At 40.4% G+C, this 8,281-nt stretch overlaps 1 protein-coding gene across 3 annotated transcripts in view; it reads left to right on the top strand.

Annotated features, from left to right (window-relative positions):
• The first annotated feature begins 2,793 nt into the window (after nucleotides 1-2,793).
• LOC102307221 overlaps nucleotides 2,794-8,281 on the top strand; it is a 22,141-nt gene continuing 16,653 nt past the window's right edge. For 2 of the 3 annotated variants that reach the window (XM_042215865.1, XM_042215870.1), the window contains exon 1: nucleotides 3,100-3,822. The gene's annotated coding sequence lies outside the window, so the exon portion shown is untranslated. The other variant, XM_042215867.1, reaches the window with a different exon arrangement.

An 8,281-nucleotide genomic window follows, 5' to 3' on the forward strand; every position in this document is an offset into this window, starting at 1 on the left:
CCATACATTTCACACCTGAGCCTCAACTCTCGCGGCCTGGTACCAAACAACTCACGGACCGGTACCGGTCCGAGGCCCGGGGGTTGGGGACCGCTGTGTTACTGGATGAATCTGAACATTCTTTGTTTAAATGTGACTCTTTGTTGGGGCAAAATAAACAAAAGGAACTGAACTGTTATCAAATGTTGTTCCACATTTTGCTTTAAGATAAGTTTCTGGATGACGTCCTACTGCCTGCTGAGGGTAAGTATAGGTGGGTTGGACATTCTTTCTTTTATTCCCAGTTCTAGGAATGTTTGAAATCTGGGAATGAAAACTAAAATAACTGGAACAGCAGCAGGAGACTGCGCTGGAGGCTGCTGTGAATCCTAAATCTGTTGTTTTTTTATGTTTTATTTTTGTTTGATGAACAGCAAGGAGGCCACTATCAATCCAGCAGATCCCTTTAACTCCCCTCCAATATTAACCTGTTTTAATAGGCAGTGTTGGGGATTAACGGAATACATGTACCAGCGTTACGTATTTAAAACACAAAATATGAGTAACTGTATTCCGTTCCATTACCATTTAAATAGGTGATATTCAGAATACCGTTACTTTGTTGAACTAAATAGAATACACGGTGGTCACTTCCTGTTCCATATGTTAGGCTATCCCCTGTCTATGCCTTCTCCAATTTTGTTTTTTTTGGGTTTTTTCCCTTCCCGTTTGGAAAGATGCCCAACGGATTTACTTTACTTAGACCCAGGAGATGCTACCCTTTCCCCTGTGGTGGAGACAAGCAGATCGCCCCCGGCTCAGTAGTAGCAGAGAGGCTCGCATCCCAGAACCCAACCGGACGGCCAACACCTCCGCCCAGCCCTGATGGTTAACAGAGAACGGGGGTGTGTGAAGACCCCAAACCTCCCTCCACCTGCTCATATGTAGTGTTGCTGCGTGCTGTTCTAAATTTAAAACACGGGAGAGCAGCAGGTGTCAGCACAGCCCCCCCTGGAAACCCTCAATGTCTAAATGGATTTAAAATTGAGATGGGCACCAGCACCAGAGGTGATTTTCAATACACAGACTGTCCTCTGGACGCCGTGTAATGTGCCCACCCAAAAGGCCCTCTATGTATGTGTTATGAGAGTGTGAGTAATGTGGATGTCTAAGTTGTGGAATAAAATTGAGGCACAAGTGGCCAGAAGGGGACAGAGGGAGGACGCCTCCCCTGCACCCTGGTGACACACCTGCACCCCAAGGCCCTGCATGTGTGGGTGGGTGTGGTGGCGCAGGAAGAGGGAGACAGTTCTCCCTTCTCCAATTTTGGCGATTAAATGCAGTTTAATGCAGGCACAGGTTTAGCTCAGTTGGCTGAGCATGTATGTAGTCATATATCGCAGGGCTGAGAGCGGCCAGCCCATGTTCAAGTACAACCCAGGACTCTTTCTTTTTTTTTAAAAGAAATTATTTTTAAACTCAATTTCAGTCTGGGATTAATACAGTTTCTCTGATTACTGTAAATCCAAACAAAACGAGCAATAAAGGCTGTAATGTAAGTGTCCTGCTAATGTTGGTGGCATCAGTTACACAATGGACCCAGAGCCAGCAGTGCACAGGCAGGAATCCATTTCTGACACCACTTCATAAGAAGAATGGGATCGGCGAAACTTCAGTATCTTCGATGTACTATTGTTGTGTGATTTTTATTACTATTAATGATGAATGCTCGTCACCGAGCTAACATTGTTAGCTGGGTTTGCTGAGGTTAGTTCATAGACTGCAGACTGTTAGGCCGTTTCTCAATACTCATGTACAAGAGTCCGTACTCACCTTTTCACTATTCCAGACTTCGTAAGTTGACACAGGAGTCCCGACTTCCCGAGAACGCAGAGCAACCCTTCTACAATTGGAACGGGAGTGTACTTACTGACATCACAGCTATTTTTAGTTATTTAGTTTTTTTTATTTTTTTTTATTTCACTGCTTTGGAAGTGAAGACCTTAAATGTTTCAAATGAAATGAAATCAACAACAATCAAAATAAGAAAACACAAAGTTATTGCTGAGATTCAATAATACAGACCATGTTTTCTGTCAGCTCTGTGTGACCTTTAAGCAGGAAGCTTCTACCAGGCTGATGAAGATGAAATTAGGCCCAACATTTAAACAATGATCCCAAACACACAACCAAGAGAAGTGTCAACTGGGAAGTGTTCAGCTGGATTTCAGTGAGATTACAGCTGTAACAACATGTATAGTAAACATTTAAAGGGTTCACAGAAAGTCTGTTAGCTAACAAAAGTGATCAAACTGCAGCTCACTTCTGACCAAATACAGTGGCTTGCAAAAGCCACAAACACCCCACGTTTCAGTTATTTATTTGTAAAAAAATGTTTGGAATCATGTGTGATTTTCGTTCCACTTCTCACATGTACACCACTTTGTGTTGGTCTTTCACGTGGAATTCCAATAAAATTGATTCATGTTTGTGTAATGTGACAAAATGTGGAAAAGTTCAAGGGGGCCGAATACTTTTGCAAGCCACTGTACAAACAGTTTGGAGTTCTGAGCAGGAACATGCAGTATAGTCATAGAAGTTATATCCATGTTATGTTAAAGTTATGTTCATGTAAACCACTGTTTCCCAACCTGTTGGAGCCATGGCACATAAGTCACAAAAAACTGCGTGATGCAGTTCAATGTTGTGCATCCACACAGTTTCTGACCACATGTTAGTGGTTGGAACAGAGAGAAGTCAACAGGAACAAAACCACCTCCAGCTCACTTCCTGCTGTCAACTACAGGAAGACAAAACTTGTTTCTTTAAATCTGTAACACAATTGATAAACTCAGTCCTTAATAACATAGTCATTTATTTTACTCTAACTGTCAAAAAGAGCACAGGTTGGGTTTGGACAGGCAGTGAAGTCATTACACAGGTGTTGATGTTTGCGTTTGTGCATTTCTGGAGGAAACCACAACACTGACAGCCAGTCTACAAGAATGTGAAAAAGGACAGTTTTGCTTGATGTGACTGTGAGCTGATGTCAGTGTTGGTCTGATATCATTGAGCAGCAGGATGGAGGAAACATCTCTGCTGTGTCTGCTCTGTAAGTTCACTCTGTTTTTCATGCCTCTGCTGTCTTGTTGAATGTGAAACTCTGAACTAACCTGAGTTTAATTTCTCTTTATGAATGGAACGCATACATGATTTTTCACTTCACTGTTGGTGGGCTGGTTCAGGTCTGTGAGCCTCATATTTGACACCACTGGTTTACACTGTAATTGCAGATGTTGTTTGGGTTTTCAGCCACACATTTCTTCGCAGACATCTTCATTTTCGCAGGATAGAGCCAATCAAATGTGGGCCACTGTCAGTATGATGGAAGGTTTATCAAGGTCATAGTTAGAGGAGAGCCACCTAAATCTGAGCTTGACTCCTGTTTATTCTATTAAACAGCTTCTAAGGTGGTCTTAATGTGACTGATGGTAGATTAGTAATCAGTTTTGTTGTTGATCAGCTCTGAATCCAAACCTTTAATTCAGTGAAATGAGCCCATTTGTGTTTATGACGTGTTATGTCCCCACCCTCAGTCTGTTTTCTTCCTCAAAAGACAAGCAGCCCTGTCACTGAACACAAACGCATCTGTTTTCACCCTAAATAACGTTCAGCTTTAATGAAAAACTCCTCTTTAAACTCGCCGTCAGGATTAAATTTGGATGTTCTGTTCTCGGGAAATCTCAGTATCCTCTGGATATATAGCAAACTTTGAAGAGTCGGATCATCAGGCGGAAATAGCTGCTGGAGCGTCTCAGCTGGACTCACCGTCTGTGTCTGCAGGTGAGTTTGAACTAACATAAGAGGTTTGTTCGTATTTGTTAGATTTGTAAACTTGCGTGTAAGTAAACCACGTGACCTGTCCGCGCTGTCTGTAGATTAACAGTTTAGGAAACCATCATTTCTGCTCAGATTCTGGAGCGCGTTAAAAAAACATTTTATTTTTATTTGCTGGCTCCAAAAACCAAAACATTCAGTCAGAGACGGTGTGAGGAGCGGACGTTAAAAACCTTCCGCGCAGACTTTGTGGTTCTCTCTGTGCGCGCTCACAAAAAAGAAGGCGTTTTGTTTTTGTGTTGTGTGCGTGAACGACCGTTTGACCGCCGCACACGTCACTGAGAGACAGGATCAGAGAACAGCTCACTGAGAGCTACAAAGTAAAGCCTTTAAATATACGAGGAAACTGTTGCACTGGTGGTGCAAATAAGATGTGTGAGCAGTGCTGGGCATTAACGAGCAGCCTAATAAGGCTATTTATTCTAACTGCGCACACACTGGAAGCGAGAAAGCGATGTCCGTTACTTTGAACTGTAGCGTGTGAGTAAGACACGGCGCAGCAGGCTTTAAGCTGCAGAGCGATATATGACGGATTGCACTCATCGAACAGATGGAAGATCAAAAGGGCACTTATGTTCAGCTGCTGAGATGAATAAAAGTCAAGCTTTCTCAAGCTGTCAACAAGCTCCAGACTGCGCACCCGGAAGGATTCGTTATTGTGGCCCGGCGACTTCAACCAAGCAATTCTCACGACAGTCACTCCAAATTCCAAATCCGCCTGAATTAAGTTTACAGCAGCTGTACGCCTGCTAATCAGCTCATCTGATCACGCCACTGTGATGCTGCTGCCCGCGAATACATAACTGCTGAAACGCACAAGGTCTGCCAAAAAACTATCAGAGTCTGGCCGAGTGGGACTGTCTCAGCGCTTGGACAATTTTTACCTTCAAGAAATCTCATGCTTACAAGCTGCTAGACTGGTCACTTTAAACCACTCTAAACTGTAAATTGTAGTTTCTCTTGATCATTTAGACTTTAAGCGTATATTTATTTTCTTACTCCTTGAAGGAAATTTCCGTCCCGGGTTTCCTCCGTGGCGTGAGCGATAAGCAGAGTTTTGTCCTTTCCTTATAAGACTCCTAATTATTCAAAGTAACACTCAGGTATGCCGTTCAGCGGGTTAGTTACAGCGCCGGGAGTAGCTTGGGAGAACAAAATGACACAGAAACTGCTTCAGGTTGCTCTTCCAAAATCAACTCAAAGGTTTATTCATCAGACAACAGCATATATAGAGGAAAAAGGTTCGTGTGTCAGCAGGTTCTCAGTTCAAACCGGTACAGACCAAATAAGGAAACGTCTTCCTGCCTTCTGAGCAAAGAAGTATCCTTTGTGTAGTTTATCAGTTCAGCTACAAATTATGATCATCCCAGCAAAATACACTCCTAGACATAGAATACAGTTCTTTCATTAGTGAATTCTGAAACAAACCACCTGGCCTTTAACAAGCCTTTTCTAGGAGATAAAGAAGGGAGGATGGGAGTAAGGAAGTGGTCTCTGTGGTGTTTTCAACCTTGGGGTACCATCCTGTAATTCTTACACATTAATTCTTGGGTCACAGAGAAAGAGAAAAACAACTAGTAAATGGGCCTTATTGAGTAAGTTTCCTGTATGATATCACTATAAAACAATATCCTGTAAATGCTACCATGGTATCAAAATATCACAACACTCCTCTTATATATATTTATTTGGTTTTCTTGCACTGATGTAACCAGAGCCTTGTCGTCTTGTCTCTCTGCTGCACTGGGTATAGCAGAGATGACAATAAAGTTTATTTGACTTTGACTATAAAGTTCTATGAGTCGCCACTTCTGTGGCTTTTCTTCGCTTTCTCGATTAAATGGAGATCTAATCGAAAGAGATTGTAAGGCTTCACAATCACACCTGTGGTCATTTCTTTGAAACAAATGACTGAAACCTCTCTCCTTTCCCGTTTCACCGTTGCCCCATTGTCTCTATTCAGCTGTCATTGATGATTTCTTTAGTCATCTTCTGGTGTTTCTCTGTAATTGCTTCATCTACAGGCTAGTGAAGCTGAACCTAGTTATGTTTTAATTCCTCTAAAAATTAAAAACTAAAGTGAAATCGTGTTTAAAATTATAACATGTTCTTTCAACATATATATCCAACGTAAAGCGCTGCCTTGCAGTTTTTAAGAAAGAGTCTCTTCTTCTACATTTTTTTGTGTATAAACTTCTTCTTCTTAAGTAATTCTATGAGCCAACCAACATCCATTTACCTGTTTGATCTCAGATCTTATATTTACATTTTCATTTCTATAGATGTTCTGTTATTTATACTTTGAATAGGGACACCCTTCAGATCAGACAGGATTACTGCCTCCTCAAGGACAACAAACAAATCAATGATATCTTCTTCTTTTACCATCACAGTGCCAACTTTCATCCCCTTGATCAATGTGTCTTCACGGGATATAAGATGAGTTCAAAAATAAAATGCATTTATCATCATTTAAGGTGTAAACTTTCAACAAAAAGATTTTAATTCAAAATATTCTTAGTTGTGATTTTTTAAAATGGTCTCCTGCTTTTAGTTTTAGGTTTTTACCCTCATCTAAAAAGGCTGATTGGGTATTTTTTCCACACTGTCAGGCAGATGGGGGGGAGAGTAGGGCTGGGTATCGTCACTGATTTCTATAATCAATTCACAGGATCCCGATTTAATTCAATCCATGATTCAATTCGATTCAATTTGAATAAAAAATATTATAATTCTGATCACTTATCAGTACATATCCATATTTATATATCCATAAAAAGAAAGCTGACACTTGTGAGACTTTATCAAAGGTGTAAATATCACATCAGTTGCCTTTGTGTCAAATTAGCTGAGGATAAAATACAGAAAAATATGAAGGAGATTTTTCTGGCCTGGCTTTTTATAGGAGATAACCTTAAACATATTTTGCAATAGAACAAAAACGGAAGAAAACAATGAATCAACATATGAGCATTACCTGATGCTGCTGAAGTAAAGAAGAGTAATGTTACAGAGGTTGAATTAGAGACACAGCTAAGTGTTTGGTAATTCACAAAACATAATTTAAAAAGTTTTAACTTCTTCAGTATTTAACAGCAGACGTGAGAGTTTCTTTTCAGAAGCCATTTGAATACAAAAAAAAAAAAAAAACAGCGGTCGCCAGCGCTGAACACAAAGGCAGACTGGTAAACAGCGGTTAAAATAGCAACACTACAGTCTAAATATCAGGAGAGAAAATCAATAAGCGTTCAGATGTGTGGCTACATGTTGGTGGCAAACAGAGATTTGAGAAACTGTTTGTGAAGTACATACAGAGAGAGATAGATGTGCATGATGTGTTATTTTATCGTGGTGATATCAGTGATGAGGCCAACTATTGCAGAGTCTTCAGAGAACTTATGCAAAAATACATTGTAAGCTATAAAAACTCAGTTTCTGTCTGAGTTTCTTGCTGCTGTATTATGAAGTGCTGATCTTTGAAGACAGCAGTTACTATTCTCTTCACTTATTCTTAAAACAGAACACGACGAGGTTGAAAGCACCTAAATGCAGCTTGCAGTTTATCTCAGTTATGTCTCGCTTTGATCAAGCAGCATGTGCTAAATCTATCAGCTGACCTATTTTCATGCAAGCTCTTGCTTAGATAAGATGCGTTGTTACCGCATCTGACATGACTGGTACTCGTTTAGTGCTATTTTTCACCATGTACGACACTCTAACAGAGATCAATAGCAGCCCGTCAGTGTCTGAAATCAACACCAGAGATACAGACTAAATGTTGCTTGTGGTAACCCAGGAGATGTCAGAAAAGATTCTACCAAATATGAGGAGTTTGCCTTTTAAAGTGTGTTTAACATGGTAAACTGTGTTTTTTAACCATAACTGTGATTTTTCAGCTGGACAAGCTAAACAGGCCTGATAAGATGGGGGAGTTTTTTTAGGGTTTCTGAGGAAATATCATCTGTCCTATCACTGTAATTCCCACTGGTATTGATAGATAGGGGATTTTACTATGCAACGATGAGTTGATGTGAGAGTGATTCATGATAATATGTGGGATTTTCACAGTTATGGTGATCAAAATAATTAAAAAATCTTACTCTAAGATGATAAAACATGTTTTGTGTCTAAACGTGTTAAGAGAATACCTAAAAATGAAAAATATCTCACAGAAGAATAAAAAGCATTTCCTCAAAGGTTTAAACGGTAAATGCTGCTCTCAGTTCAGCTCAGGATATCACTGACTGTGTGTGAAATGAAAATCATTGACATCAGTCTGACATCAGTCACTGTCTTTTGTGCAACTGTCTTTTGAACTCAGTGATCAGGGGCCCGTTCTTCATACCTCGCTAAGTAAGTTAGCTGGATTAGATTGTTGACGATTTCGCGTGATCCTGGATCGTTC

The sequence above is a fragment of the Haplochromis burtoni genome, unplaced genomic scaffold (genome assembly GCF_018398535.1).
Source record: "Haplochromis burtoni strain Fernald_Lab_line unplaced genomic scaffold, NCSU_Asbu1 Contig_850, whole genome shotgun sequence".
NCBI lineage: Eukaryota > Metazoa > Chordata > Actinopteri > Cichliformes > Cichlidae > Haplochromis > Haplochromis burtoni.